Source organism: Sycon ciliatum, unplaced genomic scaffold (assembly GCF_964019385.1).
Source record: "Sycon ciliatum unplaced genomic scaffold, ocSycCili1.1 SCAFFOLD_162, whole genome shotgun sequence".
NCBI lineage: Eukaryota > Metazoa > Porifera > Calcarea > Leucosolenida > Sycettidae > Sycon > Sycon ciliatum.
The window spans coordinates 58,658-80,138 of NW_027044871.1; positions in this window are offsets into that span (position 1 = coordinate 58,658).

A 21,481-nucleotide genomic window follows, 5' to 3' on the forward strand; every position below is an offset into this window, starting at 1 on the left:
GCGCTGACTGGGTGGTTGGCCTGATGCCTTGCTGTAGGTGCCAGACGGGCAGAGCATGTACACGATGTTCGTGTGTAAAGGCTGGGAGAGTTTGTAGCGATTGCTACCCGAGTAGGTCTACGCCCAGCACTTGCTGTAATGTGTCTGCAGCTGCTGCAGGAGTGCTACGCAGCCAACCACCATCTATCGCCAGTGCTGGTGTGGACCCAGCTCTCTCTTGTGGTGTGGATGGTGCAAGTCTACAGTCGCGGCCTCCAGTTGTTCATTCTGTCTCTCGGGATTTGGCACCTCCTCTCACCGTGGCAAGTGCTTTTGATGCCTCTGTTATTAGCAGCCAGGAGGGTGATGGCGGCTCTAGTGAGAATGTCTCCGGCTCTAGTGAGAATGGCGAGGAGGGTGATGAGTGCTCCCCACACCTTGCCACGGTTAATCAAAGTGCCACCCTACCCTCTGGTCCTGGAGAGGATACCCGGCTCCTGGCTGATCTCGGTGGCAGCCAGCCAAGCAGTGTGCTTGACAGCTCCGAGGATTGTGGAATGAATACGGAGCACCGCGCTGGTGTCGGCCAGGTGGATGTGGAATCAACCGCTCAGGCACGGTCGAGGCCTATCCCCAGCCCAGCGGATGCCGGTAGTGGAGTTGCGAGCGTAGCCAGGGATCCGTTTTCCGCGAGAATCATTGATGCCTACGAGGTCGTGGTAGGCTGGAGACGCAATCTGTTCATTATACCCCATGGATCCGCTGGTGCAGCCTTTGTTGACGAGCTCGCGTCTTTGATCCTTGGGTTTGCGGATGACTCCGGTAAAAGAGATGTCGCATGGAGAGCTGTGTGCGTTGCTTGTCACCTTCTCTTGCAAAAACCACACAAATCAAAGATAATGAAAAACCATAGTGAGCATCTTCGCAGACGTCTCGTGCTGTGGAGAGATTGCGACATTCCACAGTTACTGAGCGAGTGCCTTTGTATCCAGGCGCACTTGCCGGCGCCGGGCGGTGGCTCTCCCAGGCCCGCCTCACAGGAGAAGAGTGACGTGGTGTTCGCTAATCTCGTTTTTAACGGAAAGATTTCTTCTGCTGTTCGCTACCTGGCGCCAAACGCTTCTGGTGGAGTCCTTTCCATGAACGACATTGTGGATGATACCACGGGAGAGACGGTCCGTGACGCCCTGTTGAAAAAGCATCCGCCATCTGTTACACCGCCTGCCTCGGCTCTCTTGCCGGGTGATCCCGAGATTGTCAACCAGGTCATCTTTCAACAAATAACCCCTGAGCTAATAAAGAAAATCGGTCGAGGCATGCAGGGTTCCTCCGGACCGTCTGGCGTGGGCGCTGAGGCGTGGTGCCGAATGCTGACGTGCTATGACGCCTCGTCAAGGCGTTTGTGTTCATCCCTTGCTGCCGCGGGGAGGTGCATATGTACCGAGCGCCTTGCCGGTTGCGCGATGATTGGATTTACATCCGCTCGCCTAATACCCCTCGATAAGAAACCTGGCGTGCGCCCCATCGCTGTGGGCGAAGTGTACCAACGTATCATTGGTCGTGCCGTGATGTCAGTAGTGGAAAGTGATGTGCTGAGTGTAACAGCTCCTGTCCAACTCTGTGTGGGCGTTCCATCTGCCTGCGAAGCCGCCGTACACACAATGTCTCGTCTGTTCGCTGGCCCGGGTGTTGAGGGTGTATTGCTTGTGGACGCCTCCAATGCATTTAATGCATTGAATAGGCAGGCTGCGCTACACAACATTCCACGTCTCTGCCCCCCGCTTGCAACGGTGTTTCGTAACACGTATGGATCAGTTTCCCGCCTGTTTGTGTCTGGTGGAGGTGAAATCGAATCGCGTGAAGGCACGGCTCAGGGCGACCCACTGGCTATGGCAGCCTATGCTGTGGCGATCATGCCACTGGTCAGGCGCCTGGCTGCGACATGCCCCAGTGTTGTCCAATCTTGGTTCGCGGATGATGACTCGGGTGCAGGTCTTCTGGCTCGCCTTCGGAATTACTGGGATGAACTCCGGGCCATTGGCCCTGGTTATGGTTACTACCCGAACGCGTCCAAAACTGTTCTGATCACAAAGCCAGAGCATCTGGATAGGGCCAGGGAAATCTTCTTCGACAGTGGCATCCAGATTACCGCCGCTAGCGGCCGATTCCTCGGGGGCGCACTAGGGTCAGAAGATTTCTGCCGCTCTTATATGGGGCAGTTGGCGGATAGATGGGCTGGTGACCTGCGCACCTTGTGTGAGATCGCCCAGACTCAACCTCATGCGGCGTATACCGTCTTCTCCAAGGCCCTGTCATCACGGTGGACTTACCACTTGCGCTCAATGCCGTTCTCGACAGGCGTTTTGGAGGCCTTGGATGAGATCCTCAGTGACCATTTCCTGCCGGCTTTGCTGGGTCATGGAATTGCGCAGGCCAGCCGCCAACGTCGGCTAATGGCTTTGCCTGTCCGACATGGGGGCCTCGCCGTCCCCATATTGTCGAAGACGGCGGCTGGGGAACATCAGGCCTCTGTCAGTGCCACTGATCCTCTGGTTCAGCTTGCGCTATCATCGCCTTCGCCTGACTGTGCTGGTGCGTCACTGCCTCCGCCTGCGGGACCGCCTCTGCGTCATCTTAACCAACCACCTATGGGACCACCCCCGCATCATTGTGCTAATATGTCACCGCCTCTGCCTGCTGGGTCGCCTTTGCCTGCCTGTGCTGATGCGTCGCTGCCTCGGCCTCCGCGGCCGCCTCCGCCTGACTGTGCTGGTGCGTCGCTGCCTCCACCTGTGGGACGGCCCCTACCTGGCTTAGACAAACCGCCGGTGCGACTGCCTTCGCCTGACCGTGCTGCCGTGTCACTGCCTCCGCCTGCGGAACCGCCTCTGCCTGACTGTGCTCGTGCATCGCTGCCTCCGCCTGGTCTAGACCAGCCACATGTGCGACCGCCTCCGCCTGATTATGCTGGCGCATTGTCGCCTCCACCTGCGGGTCCGCCTCCGCCTGATCTTGACCAACTACCTGATGCCGTATCGTTCTCTGCGCTGCGTGCGGAGCCTGTTGCCGTGGGATTAGGCGTCGAAGAGCCTGGCGAGACTAATCCTAGTGGTCCGTGTGGTGTCGCTGAGGCTGTTGCTGCGGTGCGTGCTGGGCTGCGCCAGGTGAGAGCACAGCGGGACCAGATTTCGCGTGGTGTGCAGGCAGAGATTGGCCCTGGATTGTCTCCGTGCCAGCGGCTACTGTTAGAAACAGCGGGTGAGAAAGGCACCTCCAGCTGGCTGACCGCCCAACCGTCATACAATCAGCCAGTAACCATACTCAATAAATCTGATTTCCGGGATGCTCTCTGCTTCCGATACGGTTTGGAGCTGGATGGCCTCCCTGAGACTTGTGTTTGTGGAGCAACTCTAACCACTGAGCATGCAATGGCTTGTCCTACTGGCGGCTACACCATCGCACGCCATAATGATGTTCGCGATTTGCTGGCGGGTGTACTGTCGGAGGTATTGCCTGACGTGGAGGTGGAGCCAGTGCTAGCGCCATTTGATGGGGAGGATCTTCCCCATCGTACAGCCAACAGGAAATCCGAAGCTCGCCTCGATGTGAGGGCGCGGGGTTTCTGGTCCACGCAGCAGGAGGCTTTTTTTGATGTTCGGGTGACTCACCCAAAGCCAAACCTGCTGTCGCGTCCAGAAGTCCAGCGCCATCTCCAAAAGCATGAAGGCATGAAAAAGCGGGAATACGGAGCGCGTGTTGTGAATATAGACCGAGGCACGTTCACCCCGTTGGTTTTCGCCACGAATGGCATGTGTGGCCGGGAGGCAGACCGCTTTCTCAAGTGTCTTGCAGCCCAGTATGTCGATAAACACAGTGACTTGGCCTACTCGCTGGTTATGGGTCGATTGCGGTGCCTGCTCTCATTCACTTTGCTCCGTTGGGCAGTGACCTGTTTTCGTGGCTGCCGTAGCTCCTACCAGAAAAAGTCAGTCAAGAATTTCAGGAGTTATTGTTTGATGGGTCGTTAGATAGAGGCCGGTGTTTGTGAGACTGCAATCATTTAATGTTTCTTCCTCAGTGGTGTAGGTAGATTCTGTTTTGTAAGCATAGTAGGACTACTTTTGTTTTGTAAGTCAATCTCATTCTCCACGCTTTGCTGTCATTTGGTTATGTTTTAAAGTAGTTTTTATGACCTGATGTTTGTTTTTTATATTTGTAGTTCTATTGTTGACATCTTTTGTCTTTTCTTTTGGTTAAAAGGTTAACTTCATCCTCGTTTTCTTATTGCCTTGTATTGGAATTTGCCCATAAAAGTGGCTACGGTGTGATAATGCATTTTAATATTTCGTGTTTTAACATTATTTTCAGAAAATTGCTCTTACAATACCTTGCGTTTTATATTCATAATATTGTTGCCCGTAAAAGCGGCTTGGTCACATGATGATGATGATGATGATGATGATGATGATGATCGCGGCTTTTGGTCGTGGCAACAGGACGCTTACTTTGATGTGCGGATCACTCATCCCGCAGCGTCTGTGTTGTCTCGATCACAAGCCCTGAGTCAGCTGAAGTCTCACGAGCGAAACAAGAAAAATCAATACGCCAGCCGTGTGGTTAACGTGGAGCGCGGCTCCTTCACGCCACTTGTGTTCTCGACGTACGGCTTTAGTGGCCCAGAAACTACTCAATTCCTGAAATCATTGGCCTCCCTGTTTGTTGAGCGCCATACTGAACTGAAGTACCCACTAGTAATGGGCATACTACGCACCCGTTTGTCTTTCTGCTTGCTGCGATGGGCAGTCACCTGCTTCCGCGGTTGCCGCGGTTCGTACGGCAAGAGGCGACAGCCGAACTCATTTCTGGCCCAGTGCCGCCAGGCGGAGTAGGGTGCTGCCTTTGGCCTCAACTTAATATAATGCTATTTGGTTTTTCCCCTTTTATTACTCTGTGTTCATTGCTTGTTTTTGTATTGATTTACTTCCTTGACTGCTTTTGTGTTTCATCATTTTCCGGTTGGTTTTGTGTTGATTTCCCCTGTTCACTTTACATATTGTAATGATATACATTTGCTTTGCCCGTAAAAGAGGCTTTTCTCATGATGATGATGATGATGATGATGATGATGATGATGATGATGATGATGATTTTTGGGCAAACAAAACACAATTTCCCAAGATGAAGGAGTGGAACCCTACACAAATAATAGTTTAAATGAATCCAACGCAAAGATCGTTTTTCCATGAAATACAACAAATGAACACCATTACGTGCTTAAAGGCATGAAAGCAACAAAACAGCAACAAAAGGGTAAGCGCCATACCAATCCCGCATGCACAGTCAGGACACAGCACGATACTTAACAAACTAGACCTGACTCGGCCACGGCAATCGAGACATCATGAAAACATCTCGCCGGATGGTGGTACCGTGACCGAGCCCCACGTATGCACAACACAGCAGCACGCAGCAAAGCAAAAGACAGCCGACAGCGGAGCAAACCAATGACCTGGGAATAGTGAGATCCCGATGACTCGGCCTGCATCTGGCACAGGCATGATGATGATGATGATTTTTTTTTTTTTTTTTTTTTTTTTTTTTGGGCAAACAAAACACAATTTCCCAAGATGAAGGAGTGGAACCCTACACAAATAATAGTTTAAATGAATCCAACGCAAAGATCGTTTTTCCATGAAATACAACAATTGAACACAATTACATGCTTAATTACATGCTTAAAGGCATGAAAGCAACAAAACAGCAACAAAAGGGTAAGCGCCATACCAATCCCGCATGCACAGTCAGGACACAGCACGATACTTAACAAACTAGACCTGACTCGGCCACGGCAATCGAGACATCATGAAAACATCTCGCCGGATGGTGGTACCGTGACCGAGCCCCACGTATGCACAACACAGCAGCACGCAGCAAAGCAAAAGACAGCCGACAGCGGAGTAAACCAATGACCTGGGAATAGTGAGATCCCGATGACTCGGCCTGCATCTGGCACAGTCTCTTGAGGAACACATTGCACAGCCTCCCACAACCACCATGCACAGAGAACACGAGAGGTGTGAAAGCGGCTCTTTCTACATTTGTGACTCTTGGCCCATATTCGTTCCACTTACGCCGCTCGTGCTGCTGGTACAATGCAGGAAGGGTTCTGGACCCGTAGGAAGGAGCATCTGGGCAAAATACCCTTACATCAAAAAAAGCTTCCTCCCCACGGGTCCAAAACCCTCGAGCGGCTATGTCCAGGCGCGCATCCTCTCGGCGGTTCGTTGACCGAAGAGGAAACCTCTCACCAGAAAGAGGTTGCAGCGCTGGTTCTGTCGAAACGGCAGTGCAGACTTCAGTCAATTCCCTCGCCAGCAGGTCACGTATCTCGTTATGACGAAGTGTCGGGAAGCCGCCCCTGGCGCAACATAGCTGATGCTCAACTGAGAACAGCTCACCACACACACAGGTTGCTGGTGTATTGGCTAGCGGCCATGCATATCTCAATGCCAGAGCATCCCGGAAGTCACGCTTGGTGAGACGAAAGCCATGCTCCGCCAGGGGCAGCACGCTCAGCCATGAGGATGATCCTTTCTCCGTGTGTTCTTCTATTCGTCGCTTCGTCATCTCATCGCTCGTGTCCACTATTTTGTTCCTGGCTGCCTTTGCGCGCTCCCGGTTTTCGGTGTGGACGACACGCTTTTTGTGACGCATTTCATCGATCATCCTCTGAAAGGGGGTACCAGCACCAGCAACATCAGCAGCCACATCCGGTCCAGGGTTTGAGTTGCCAGCGACCTCCCGCGGCTGCACCTCCGTTGCCGTCATCGTGGGAGTGGGAGACGCTCCACCACGGTCAGCAGTATCTGCAGAAGCCGGCACATCTCCAGCGAGAGAAATTGGATCGCTATCCTTAGCGAAATCGCCCAGAACCTCCTTCACCATAGGTCCGGACACTTGCTTGGAGCCCTGGTGCTCAAACCGTGGTCGAGTCGTGAGGTCCGGAAGGGCCATCCCACCATCCCGTGTCGGGAGCTTTAGAATATCAATGTCTTTCAGAGGCACGCTCGGTTGTCCCACGAGCTCCGGTAGAAGTGAGGAGTGAAGCTCCCGCTCCAACGGCGCCAAGTCCTCCGCAGAAACAGACATAGTTCGAAACACATAGTTCCATCTGTTGACTAAGCCATGGGTCAACGCAGAGTATGCTGCATGCGGCTCTGATGCGGCATAATTTGCCAAAATCTCTGTATGTTTCACCCACTCTTCTACTTTTGTCTCTTTGAATTCTCCGAGGAATGCCTCAGTCCCGATAGCAGCGCCCAGATACTGTACGCCACGAGACTTGACGTGGATAGTTGTGTCACCAAAAGTCTCGGCAGCCAAGGACTCAAAGCCAGGCTTGACGAGTAGTTGCGTTTTTGTTTCGTTGATGTTGTAGCCGTATTTTTGGCCCTCTTCCTTAAGGAGGTTGTACCACTTTCGCAATGGGGAGAGCCCTCCGGCAGCTGCCGAGTCATCTGCAGATGATGATGATGATGATGATGATGATGATGATGATCAGCGCGTGTTGTGAATATAGACCGAGGCACATTCACCCCGTTGGTTTTCGCCACGAATGGCATGTGTGGCCGGGAGGCAGACCGCTTTCTCAAGTGTCTTGCAGCCCAGTATGTCGATAAACACAGTGACTTGGCCTACTCGCTGGTTATGGGTCGATTGCGGTGCCTGCTCTCGTTCACTTTACTCCGTTGGGCAGTGACCTGTTTTCGCGGCTGCCGTAGCTCCTACCAGAAAAAGTCAGTCAAGAATTTCAGGAGCTATTGTTTGATGGGTCGTTAGATAGAGGCCGGTGTTTGTGAGACTGCAATCATTTAATGTTTCTTCCTTAGTGGTGTAGGTAGATTCTGTTTTGTAAGCATAGTAGGACTACTTTTGTTTTGTAAGTCAATCTCATTCTCCACGCTTTGCTGTCTTTTGGTTATGTTTTAAAGTAGTTTTTATGACCTGATGTTTGTTTTTTATATTTGTAGTTCTATTGTTGACATCTTTTGTCTTTTCTTTGGGTTTTAAAAGGTTAACTTCATCCTCGTGTTCCTATTGCCTTGTATTGGAATTTGCCCATAAAAGTGGCTACGGTGTGATAATGCATTTCTATAAATTATTTCGTGTTTTAACATTATTTTCAGAAAATTGCTCTTACAATACCTTGCGTTTCATATTCATAATATTGTTGCCCGTAAAAGCGGCTTGGCCACATGATGATGATGATGATGATGCATTTTTATATTTCGGTTTTTAACATTATTTTCAGAAAATTGCTCTTACAATACCTTGCGTTTTATATTCTAAATATTGTTGCCCGTAAAAGCGGCTTGGTCACATGATGATGATGATGATGATGATGATGATGATGTTTTCGTGGCTGCCGTAGCTCCTACCAGAAAAAGTCCGTCAAGAATTTCAGGAGTTATTGTTTGATGGGTCGTTAGATAGCGGCCGGTGTTTGTGAGACTGCAATCATTTAACGTTTCTTCTTTAGTGGTGTAGGTAGATTCTGTTTTGTAAGCATAGTAGGACTACTTTTGTTTTGTAAGTCAATCTCATTCTTCATGCTTTGCTGTCATTTGGTTAAGTTTTAAAGTAGTTTTTATGACCTGATGTTTGTTTTTTATATTTGTAGTTCTATTGTTGACATCTTTTGTCTTTTCTTTGGGTTAAAAGGTTAACTTCATCCTCGTTTTCTTATTGCCTTGTATTGGAATTTGCCCAAAAAAATGGCTACGGTGTGATAATGCATTTTTATATTTCGTGTTTTAACATTATTTTCAGAAAATTGCTCTTACAATACCTTGCGTTTTATATTCATAATGTTGTTGCCCGTAAAAGCGGCTTGGTCACATGATGATGATGAGGAGGATAGGCTTCATTATTCAGGCAAGAATAGGTGCTGCGAATAGAGCGTCACAAACTGAGCTCCAGGCTTTGTATGTTCTCTGCCCTCATTCTGCCTATCCTGTTGTATAACTGCGGACTGTGGGAACTGACACAGCAACTCAGTAATCGGCTGGACGCATGGTACCAAAGAAAATTGCGATACCTGCTTGGTGTTCTGTACCCTCACCACATGTCGAATGCTACGGTGTACTCCTCAACGCGACAAGACCCAGTCAGCACTACCTGTTGCAGACGTCGGCTGCTCTGGCTGGGCCATATTGTTCGCGAAGGACGTAACTCAGCGTCATACCAAGCACTGGAAATGGCAATTAATACCCGGGACATCAAGCGCCCACGTCGCCGACCCCATCTCAGATGGACTGAAAGTATAAAAAATGATCTAAAGCACGCAAATATTGATATTTCTGACTGTTTTGAACTGGCTCTAGACAAGGGAAAATGGCTGATGCTTGTGAAAAAATGTGGTGCGCTTGCGTAGTTGTTCTTACTGCGATACGTTCTAACAATAATGAGATGCCTTTTGTTGGCTCTTCTGCCTGGATTTCGTTGACAGATGGGTTAAGCCCATGGATCCTACCAAGAATGACATGCGAACTGTAACTATTATTGTTATTACAGGCTACATGAAGTCATAACTCATGAGATCCGACCCTCATCTGGTCTTGAAAAGGTGCAGCTGTAAGTGCAACGCATTGTACGGGTACGTACAGGACTTTGTGGACACGTAACACATTTAGCACTTTGTCCGCTGTATGTAGCAATGCAGTTATGTACATACCAATAAATGTACAGTCATGTACAGTGGTATTTTACACAGTTATACACCAGTACTCGAAGGCGGTCTCTTGGCTACAAATTCTTCCAAAAATAATAAAATCCAAATTTTCGGGCCAGGCCCATCTTCAGGAAGAATAATTCCAGAACAAAGACTATGGTTATTATATCTGACAAAAACGATGGGAAAATAGCACCAAAAGAAATAGAGAGCGCGAACAAAACCAGCAGCAACAGCAGCAGCATAAGCAGCAAGAGCAGCAGCATAAGCCGCAACAAGAGCAGTAAAAACACACGAAGCAGGCTAGAACATTGCAATCCTGGGTCCTGTCCTCTTTAACCTGTCCGTCCGAGCTCTGCCATCATGTACCATCACGAGCAAGGTTCGGCAGTTTGCAGAGGACGTGTCTATTGTATAAGGCAGGCAGGAACTTGCAGCAACTCACTGATGATCTCTCTGCTGACATATCTGTCATCAGAGAGTACCTAAGTGACCGAGCTCTCAAACTTAATGACTACAAGACTCAATTTCATCATAAGACAAAAAAATGTGGTCCTCCTAACATCTGCCCTCGGCTCGGCGATGTCCTCATATCCCCAACACCAACGGTGAAGTATCTTGGTCTCACCATTAACGAACATCTATCCTTCTCCTCATATGTCACTGAAGTTGAGTAAAAGGTCGGAACAAAACTTGCCATGTTCCGCAAGATCAGGGACAATCTGACACCAGCTGCGAGAAAGACCTTCTACTGCTCATTTATTCAAGCACACCTTGAGGATGGTTCTAATGCGTTAGTACACTGCCTTCACACCACGCAACATGATAAACCAACTCGTATTGCTAACCGCGCTGTTAGGATTGTTTTTGGTTTCCTTTGGCACTATGATGTTTCAGTCTTACACACCAGATATGGCCTTGCTCCTATTGCACTGCGCTATCAGCTTAAACTGTATATTCTTGTCTTTCGGGCCCTAAGAGGCATGTGTAGCACTCTGCTCTCTGATTGCTTCTGCCTTCGTTCTGCCACAACACACACAACTGCCCGTACACGTTCCCAGTCCATAGATGCACTTCCTCTGCCTAAAGCACGCAATCGTTATGGCTTATTCGCTTTGAGCATTCTGGCTTCTGACCCCTGGAATTCTCTTCCAGCTGACATTCGCTCTTGCTCCTCGCTTTCACTATTCCGCAAATCTGTACGTGATCACATAGGGTACCCTGTAAAAAGTCCTTAGGCCTGCGGGCATTGCCCTATTCAAAATTTAAATAATAATAATAATAATCCCCGCTCCCCCCCCCCAACCAACCAGTAGCATCACACCATTCCCAGCAAAAGTAAGCGGCGTATGATTGTACTGGTACAAAAAGGACAAACTGAACATATCAGTGACTAAATAACGCCCAAGCACCTAAACATCGCCCAAAAGTGTGCAGCTGACGTCGGTGCTGCAGTTTGATGCCCACTACGACACCTTCCTTACACACCTCTTTCTCGAGGAGAGTGCATCTGCTATGCTTCATGGCACGGTCTCTACCACCATATATAACATTATTGCTATACAAACAGTATGTTCGGCCTGCGTTAGAATATGCAATTCCGGGCTGGCATTGCCGCATGACTGCACAGCAACTTTCAGAATTGGATGTTCTGCAGGCTAAGGTATGCCGCGCCTTTTTGCGGAAGAAAGCGGTTCAGTTTGACAACCATGAAACAAAGGAAAATCTTAATAAGCTATGTTTTCTAGAGTCTTTGCATTATACAAGGCAACACATCTCTCTTGTCCTTCTCTTCAAGTACATTTTAAAATGTCTATCCCTTCTACTTATCTAATTTTGGTATACATATCACAACCAGTGCACGACGTCCCAATAAGCTGATATTGACAAACCATGGACCGCGCTGTTCAAATCTCTTTTTCCATAAATACAGCACCCTCTGGAAATGTCTGCACCCTAAGATCACCTCTCTCTCTCTCTCTCTCTCTCTCTCTCTCTCTCTCTCTCTCTCTCTCTCTCTCTCTCTCTCTCTCTCTCTCTCTCTCTCTCTCTCTCTCTCTCTCTCTCTCTCTCTCTCTCTCTCTCTCTCTCTCTCTCTCTCTCTCTCTCTCTCTCTCTCTCTCTCTCTCTCTCTCTCTCTCTCTCTCTCTCTCTCTGTGTGTCTCTCTCTCTCGGGCTCTCTCTCTCTCTCTCTTGTATCCTTGGTGATGTTCGTGCCTGGACAGCACTATATAAGTGGTGCTCTTCAGGCACAATCTTCCTAAGCCTACTCAAGCTCAACTGATGAGGGGTGAAATCCCCGAAACACTGTGTATTGAGCAGGGAGTGGTGCTTTCTTGCAGGTTTGCCGAGTCGAAGGTTCGATGGACTTCTCGTGTTTTCTGGATGGCAGTCGTGAGTCAGTCAAGTGTCAAGTCGTCGGCGGAATAGCGCGAGGTCCAGTGTGGGAGCAAACCCATTCCTAAACAAAATCATCGCCGAAGTCGCAACATCTACTTCGTACTGTTGTGCCCAGCGTGGGCGTGCGACTAGCTGGTTTGGAGGTGACAGCGTTGTGAATGACCGAGGGTCCTCTACGTCTGTTCTCACCGTCCAGGAGCGATAACTGACTCACGCTGCTATCTGGTGTTCACAAGGTGTTTGTCGCGTTGGAAACGGAGTGTCTCTATAAGTTTGTACCCCTGGTGATGTTTGTGCCTGGACAACACTATATAAGTGGTGCTCTTCGGGCACAATCTTCCTCAGCCTACTCAAGCTCAACTGATGAGGGGTGAATTCCCCGAAACACTGTGTATTGAGCAGGGAGTGGTGCTTTCTTGCAGGTTTGCCGAGTCGAAGGTTCGATGGACTTCTCGTGTTTTCTGGATGGCAGTCGTGAGTCAGTCAAGTGTCAAGTCGTCGGCGGAATAGCGCGAGCTCCAGTGTGGGAGCAAGCCCATTCCTAAACAAAATCATCGCCGAAGTCGCAACCTCTATTTCGTAAATATTAATCAAAATGTACTCAGATGGAGAGCCAAGGTTTAATTTATACAAAAGAGAAAGACCAAGGAACTATAAGTTACGCTATACTGTCCACTAACACCACCAGGTACTAAACAATCAGCTCATGCGATAACATTGCAGGACACTGAGCGACGGTACTGACGTTCTACAACTAACTGGCTAACAATGTTATGTAATTTCTATAACTTAGAACCTTCCAAGTTGGAAGGCTGTTGGAGTGCGCATCCAAGATGTGCTAGAGCTGTTAGCCAGTTAGTTTTAGAACGTCAGTACCGTCGGTCAGTGTCGTGCAATGTTATCGCATGAGCTGATTGTTTAGTAACTGGTGGTGTTAGTGGACAGTATAGCGTAACTTGTAGTTCCTTGGTCTTTCTCTTTTGTATAAATTAAACCTTGGCTCTCCATCTGAGTACATTCCTGCACACCTGATGAGCCGTCTTTATCTATACGGCGAAACGATCGTCGTGTGAAACTGCTGCTTGTTACCGCTGCTTATTGTCCATCTAAATTGTCATAGTCGAAGTACAGTGCTGTTTTACTGAGGTGTTCGTTTTTTCATGATTCTTGTTCGCATAGCTTCCCCTTTTATTGATCTTCGCATCTCTTGAGCCACACACGTTGTGTGGGATGTTGCTTTGCGTTCTGGAATCGTGGTTTGACCGTATTGTCCAATGGTCTTGCCAGTATCGTCATCGACATGCATGAACATCCGCCAACGTCCTTCACAGCTGAGACTTTCAGCTCGTGCTTATCTTGCTTGCGCTCACCTTCCCCTCCTTATGTTATTTCTATAACTTTGAACCTTCCAAGTTGGAAGGCTGTTGGAGTGCGCATCCAAGATGTGCTAGAGCTGTTAGCCAGTTAGTTGTAGAACGTCAGTACCGTCGGTCAGTTTCGTGCAATGTTATCGCATGACCTGATTGTTTAGTAACTGGTGGTGTTAGTGGACAGTATAGCGTAACTTGTAGTTCCTTGGTCTTTCTCCTTTGTATAAATTAATAATAATAATAATTTTATGAAAGCAATAAAGACAACAAATTCTGCAGTCATCGCCACACTACAACGAAGTCATGAAAGTTTACCAGAATTGATTTTCTTGTCACATTCATCAGTGGAAAGTCCTGACTGAAGAGTAACGATGCTGAACAATGAATAAATATACATTCAATGATGTGTTACGAGAACAAAATATAGTGCCAAAATAGAATGAGGGAAGGTGAGACAATAGAAGTGAAGTGAGAGCTAAGTGCAACGGCGGGTGAGAAATAATTATAACGCTAAAACTGTGTAGTGAGACAAACAATCATGCTGTGCACCTACGAAAACAACACGTCGATTATTTGCATATTTTAAACGGAGATACTCTAGGAGTCAGGTTGAAACCCTGAATGATGCTCTGCGCAAACGCTACTTGGCTAGAAACATCTCACATAATATTATCTTTTTGAAGCGCTGTAAGGAAAATGGAGTGTGGCCTACTTCCATCCAGAATCGGACGCACAAAGCCCGTGCTTATCACTCATTAGCAATAGAAAGAGTATTCCTCAAAGACGACATTGCGCGCTCTAGTGACACATTATGTTCTGTTAAGTCTCAATTTAAACGTCTGTATAGTTCGGCTCGTTCGTTCCTTTCCTATCACGACTACCTCAGATTCAGTACACTACTGGCCGAGAATGACAGCAAACAGCAAGTCAAACTCCTCGCCAAGTACGAGAAAAACATCAAATGGCTGCGTGCAAAGCGGTATGGCTCCTTTAAGCCCAACATGGACACGATTATTAATCTGGCCAACATCGAACTATCCCTGTGCAAAAGGAATTACTTTGCCGGGGAACGGAGTTTGGTATTCCTCCTTCTAACAACAGAAAGGAAATAGTTCTTACGCAATTCGAAATGTTCCACAAAAAACACATGAAGGATTTTACACCAGTGTCTGAAAATCAGCGTGCTATCTGTACGGCTAATCTTCGAGCCATCGCCGAAGAACACGCAGAAAAATCTCCAGACCGAAGCACATTTTCATTATCCAGAGAACACCTTTTAAGGCTCGACGTCATCTTACGAACAACAACGATATTAGAATCGCAAGACCAGACAAGGGTCAAGCTACAGTTATTATCAGCACACAAGAGTACAATACGAAAATGGCGGTCATCCTTGAGAACACGAGTAAGTTTGTCCAACTCGGTCCGGTATCTACTCATGACAACACAGTTTGAGTAGAGAAAAAGTTGAATAGTTTTCTCAAGAGACTGAAGAAAATAAACAGATATCGGAGGAAGAGTTCTTCAAAATGCGGCCCATTGGTTCCGTCCGGCCACGTCTCTATGGGCTACCAAAAATACATAAACCGAACTGTCCGTTGCGCCCCATATTATCCATGGTTGCATCACCGCAATATAATATCTCTAAATGGCTGTGTGGTTGGCTTGACATCGTGCAAACGTTCTATTGCAAACATACAGTTAAAGACACCTTCGAATTCATTTACGACCTTCGCTCCCACCCAGTTCCGGCCTCCGCGCATATGTGCTCGTTTGATGTTGTGAGTCTGTTCACGAACGTCCCGTTAGAAGAGACTATCAATATTTGCCTAGATGTGTTGTACCGAAATGATGAAGTTGACACGCCATGGATATCGGAGACGGCGTTCCGGGAACTGATGTTGCTCGTGACGACTGGTGTGGAGTTTTCCTTCGTTGACATTATGTACAGGCAGGTTGATGGGGTAGCCATGGGCTCTCCATTGGGTCCAGTTTTAGCGAATGTGTTCGTTGGTTACTGCGAGTCACTGATTGCAGAACAGTTGTGGCCAGCATTGTACGTTCGTTTTGTTGATGATTCCTTCACCTGGTTTGATTCTGTTGAAGATAGCCAAATCTTTCTTGGTATTCTAAATGACCTACATCCTTCCATACGTTTTACGTGTGAACACGAACAAGCGAACAAACTTCCCTTTCTAGACGTCCTTGTGGAAAAGTCTAGTCAGGGTACCGTAACATCTGTGTACAGAAAGCCTACATTCACAGGCCAGTACATAATGTTTGACTCGTATTGTTCGTACCAATACAAGGTGAATTTGGTGCGTAACTTGGTGGATCGAGCAGAGCGTATTTGCTCCTCTTCCAAACTAGCTGAGGAACTGGACTTCCTTAAGTCCGTTTTTCTAAAGAATGGGTACCCCGACGATCTATTGAAGGAACTCATGAGCGAAAGGCTGGATAAAAAGGAATAACGTTTTGGCCCGGACAAATGTCCCACGTATCTTTCTCTCCCCTGGAAAGGTAACCTCTCATTATCCATGAGTCGCGTGGTACGGAAAATTGTACAGCAAACTTACTACGCGGTACATTTTGTACCCGTTTTCACAACTGTACGTGCGTTCACGGTGAGGAAGGATGTCCTACCAACCCAACTTGCATCTAAATTGGTATACCAATTTGAGTGCCGACAATGCGGTAGTCGGTACGTTGGTAGGACTCTTCAACATCTGAACGCACGTATCAAGCAGCACGTCCCACTGCATATGCTGACTGGCTCGGGCACTGCGACCCAAACGCGCCAGGCCACTGCAGAACCCTCGGCCACAGCCATCGTTAGCACAATTTCCGTCATCGGCAATTGTGCCTCCATTACCCGTATCGAGAGCCTTGGAGTCGGGTAATGGGCATATTGTCACCACAACACAATGCACCATAACAACACAAGATAACACACCACAACAACATTCAGCTCAAGACCAAAGTGGACGCTGTGATGAGGTAATGCCCTCATCGCCGTCTTTGCCGTTGCCTCCCCCAGAACCGCCACCTACATCTATCATCGGCGGTGCTGGGACTGAGTCTGTGGTGTCGGTGGCACGTGCATATATGTATGAGGCAAGCACTGAACGTGAACAACGAGAAAGAAGGCTGAAGGGAACGGAATTCAACAAAGAAAGTAACACAATCAACGTTCAAAGACCTAGACGATCAACGGCTAATTATTCAATTAATTATTACCGTACTGGAGATCAAGCACCGGAGAGGACACTGGGAACACAAGATTTAACAACAGCAACAACAACAATGGTAACAATTTACCATCAAGATCAAAGGAGGAGTCAACGAACAGAGGTTAAACAACATGAAGCGAGCCTGGGACCGATCAGTGTTGATGAGGAGAATGACACGGAGGACGACACTGAGGACGAGGTGGGAGATGAGACGGAGGACGAGGTTGCGGTTGTTGGAGACGAGGAATCAGATGGTGATTGTGATCATAAGAGGTCTGCCGTTTTTCTTCACTTGTTGTCTCACCCTAAGTCACAGGTGTATGATGATTTTAGTTTTTCTGTTCTTTGTCGTGCACGGTATGCTAGTCAGTTGAAAGTACTTGAGGCTGTTTGTATTCGTTTGCATAAGCCTGATCTCTGTAAGCAGAAGAAACATGTAGTTGCGTTAAAATTGTTTTCGTAGGTGCAGAGCATGATTGTTTGTCTCACTACACAGTTTTAGCGCTATAATTATTAGTTTCTCACCCGCCGTTGCACTTAGCTCTCACTTCACTTCTATTGTCTCACCTTCCCTCATTCTATTTTGGCACTGTATTTTGTTCTCGTAACACATCATTGAATGTATATTTAATCATTGTTCAGCATGGTTACTCTTCAGTCAGGACTTTCCACTGATGAATGTGAGAAGAAAATCAATTCTGGTAAACTTTTGTTGAGTTCGAAACAGGACGACTGACGACACATTATCCAGACATTACAACGGGAACAGGTAGGTTGGGATTGGGAACGACATTTATTATAGACGACGAGACAAGAGACCAAGACGAACGAAACGACTACATGGTGATTATTGACGAGTGAGAAAAGAGAGAGACAGAGAGATCAAGTCTGAACGGCAAGATAAAGGGGCTGGGTAGCTATGGCAAATATGGGCGCGCAAGTAGCTACCCAGGCCAACGGAACAAAAGGAGACAAAAGGTGAGTACGTAAGTGCATGCAGGCCAGCTAGAAAAGGTACGGGAGGAGGTACTTAACATACCACCCCTCCATGAAAAAAATCCCGCGTCCTCGCGGAGAGAAAAAAAAGAGAGAAAAAGATTTTAAAAAATGAACTGGAGGAGAAAACACACACACACACACACACATACTGCGCGCGCGCACGGATCTCACGAAAGTATATACTAAAAATGCACTACAGATCATTCCTGTACTACTTATAGTGTGTAATAACTATTGGAGTTTGACGAGGAAGGTGAATTACTAGTATTTTGCACAGCTAATACAGCCTAGTTACACTTTTGCTAAACATCAAAAAATTAGAGCGTGGCTCACCATGATCGGACCCCTAACTTGGTAATGTTTTATGAATACACGCGCGCACACACTACAAAAAAATTCACGAAAATAAATTTGACGAAGAAGGAACGCATACAAAAAAAAAAAGAGAAAGCTGACCTGCATGGCTTGTACGAGACTAGACGAGGTTGGCGTAGGAGAGACGAGGTTGATAGAGACGAGACGAGGTTGGCGTAGGAGAGACGAGACTGACATGGACGAGACGAGGTTGACATAGACGAGACGAATGGCGATTGAGGACGCCTGGGCATGGGATGATCTCAGGATCGTGGGTCGATCAATAATCGGGCGCCAATGTTGAGTTCGAAACAGGACGACTGACGACACATTATCCAGACATTACAAAGGGAACAGGTAGGTTGGGATTGGGAACGACATTTATTATAGACGACGAGACAAGAGACCAAGACGAACGAAACGATTGCATGGTGATTATCGACGAGTGAGAAAAGAGAGAGACAGAGAGATCAAGTCTGAACGGCAAGATAAAGGGCCTGGGTAGCTATGGCAAATATGGGCGCGCAAGTAGCTACCCAGGCCAACGGAACAAAAGGAGAGAAAAGGTGAGTACGTAAGTGCATGCAGGCCAGCTAGAAAAGGTACGGGAGGAGGTACCTAACACTTTCATGACATCGTTGTAGTGTGGCGATGACTGCAGAATTTGTTCTCTTTATTGCTATTATAAAATTGTTGTCTCTACGTCGATTATTTGAATTAAATAATTTTAGAATTGCGATCAACAGAACGAGCTGAACCGACATTTCACAAAGGCTTTTATTGTATTATAAAAACCAGAGAGAATACGAAGGCAGTGAAGAACATGGAAGAAAGAAAAAATGTGATATGGAAGAAATGATGAACAAAATTGTTTTACTTCGAACTAGTTTTCGCACAACACTCCTCAGGAAGCTACGTTGTACTAATGAAAAACAATCCAGAGAAATGGAGTGAGAAGAAACACCTATGAAAATGATAATCCTAGCACTAAGGTAATAACAGGAAAAACTGCGAAAGCACTTAACGAACTTGTAAGGACTACTAGTATACTGTGACACAAGATATGACACCATGGCCAACCAGGGCCAAACAAACAGAACAAGCTGCTACTAAAACAATTTCAAACGAATAATGCTGTCCTTCAGGACACACAGATTAGGCTTATGAATACGTTGACAAACAGCTTCTAACACAGTCAAATGCAACTTATAACCATGACGAGCACGGCACAAAACAGAAAAAAAAAATCAGAGTAAACCTTGCACCAATCAGGACGAGATACAAGATGCTTATACACTGATGACTTCCTACTAGAAAACACATGCTCGCACCCACTCTTACTCACACAATCATTCTCGCTCTCCCACTCACCGGACTCACTGGCCGAATCCTCCTCAACGACGTCCTGCCTTGGAGCAATCAGGTCCCGTCTCCTCCCGTCCCTCGTCTCACGTTCCTGTTGTGTATTCCGCTGGCTCGGTACTTCCGTACTGTGAATGTCTGTGGTGCCTCCTTTGCACCATGGCTGGTAGCTCGGCCTATTTAGCTCGTAGCTGTACTGATGAGGTCTTTATGGCCGAAACAGCTTGCTGTCTACAGCATTGGGTATATATAGCATTGGGTATATAATATAATATACCCAATGCTGTAGACAGCAAGCTGTTTCGGCCATAAAGGCCTCATCAGTACAGCTGCGAGCTAAAATAATAGGCCGAGCTACCAGCCATGGTGCAAAGGAGGCACCATAGACATTAAGATACCTCGTCGCTCTAGCGCCAAAGTGCTCAAACTACAAAAAGTAGCGGGTATTGCGCGATGCAGCAGCCCTAGAGCAGCCTACTGAGAGTGCTCAACAAGGCGAAAACCGAGGAGCGTGATACCCAATGCTGTAGACAGCAAGCTGCTTCGGCCATAAAGGCCTCATCAGTACAGCTACGAGCTAAATTGGCCGAGCTCCCAGCCATATTGGAAAGGCTTCCTGTCTGAAGCCTTTCCATACTGGTACTCGATGTTCCAGTTTTGTGACACGAGAATGGCACGAGAATTAGTGTACCGCTGAGTGTACCGCTATACACGTGGTCGACACGTAGTCGACACTTTGTTGATACTTTTTTGACACGTGACCCCGTCAACGGTCTGCTTTGTGCCAATGCCACTCGGTAAACGCCGATGTCGCGTACGACAAAGACGACTATCCCGTACGCGAAATAGTTGAGAACTGCATGACGTTCACCTGACGGCAAGGACAACTGCGAGGAGGCCCCTTTCGGTACCCCTGACGGGAAGGAGAACTGCAGAAGTTGACGAAGTCGAACGAGGAGGCCCCTTTTTCCGTACCCCATACTGCAAAGTGCCATTGATGGATACCTTTTGCACCTGGAACGACCCCTTAAACGCTGTCGCGGCGACTATCTCGTACGCGAAATAGTTGAGAACTGCTGACGTGGACCTTTTTGCACCTGGAACGGCCCCGTAAACGCTGTCGTGTCGGGGGAGTGAATGTGCAGGGTACTAGGGTGAAAAGAATTGCTGCAAAGACGTCCCCTCTACTAGGCTCTAGGCCTTTGCCTTTGGAGACATCGTCGGCGAACTGAATGCGCAGGGCGAAAAGAATTGCTGCAAAGACGTCCGCTCTAGGCCTTTGGAGACATCGTGGGAACTCCTTCCGGTACTATACAAACTGCTGACGTGGCCGTGGACATGTACATGGAGAGTCATGGTGGGACTTCATGTACATGGATACATGGTGGGAATTCCTTCCGGCACCCCCGTACCGCAAAGCCAACGGTGGGGAAGGAGAAGTGCAGACGTGCAGGAAGACGAACGAGGAGGAACCAGGACGAGCGAGCAATGGCAGGACTAGCTGGACCGTAAGTAATAGCTGAATTGTGCATGACAACATGACACCCATGCGGCACTCGCCACTTGCCAATGCATATTTCTTGTCCACTAACAATGTCTCTCCTCTGCCCCCTGTGTGTCCACGGCCCTGTTTCTGAATTGGCCCGATGAATCGAATGTCTTCCGCAACTGGAACGGCCCCGTGAACGCTGTCGCGTCGGCTACTGAATGCGCAGGAGGGAAAATATTGCTGCGAAGACGTCTCCTCTAGACGACGGTAAGGCACCCCATTGATATGTTGCCGGTGTGTGCCAGGGTATCGCGCGATGGTGAATGAGGAATGATGAAGGGTACGGTGGGACTGTAGACCTGTTACCTTCTACTAACACGTTATCAGGTGGAGAGTGTCTTGTACTCACGTTATCAGGTCGAGAGCGTATTGTAGTCGCTCTCTCTATTCCTGTACTTCATTACGTTTAAGGTGTACGTATAACTTCTCAAAAAAATTTAATGGTCCACAGTCGTGTCGGAAGGGTACGGTGGGACTGTAGACATGTTACCTTCTAACACGTTATCAG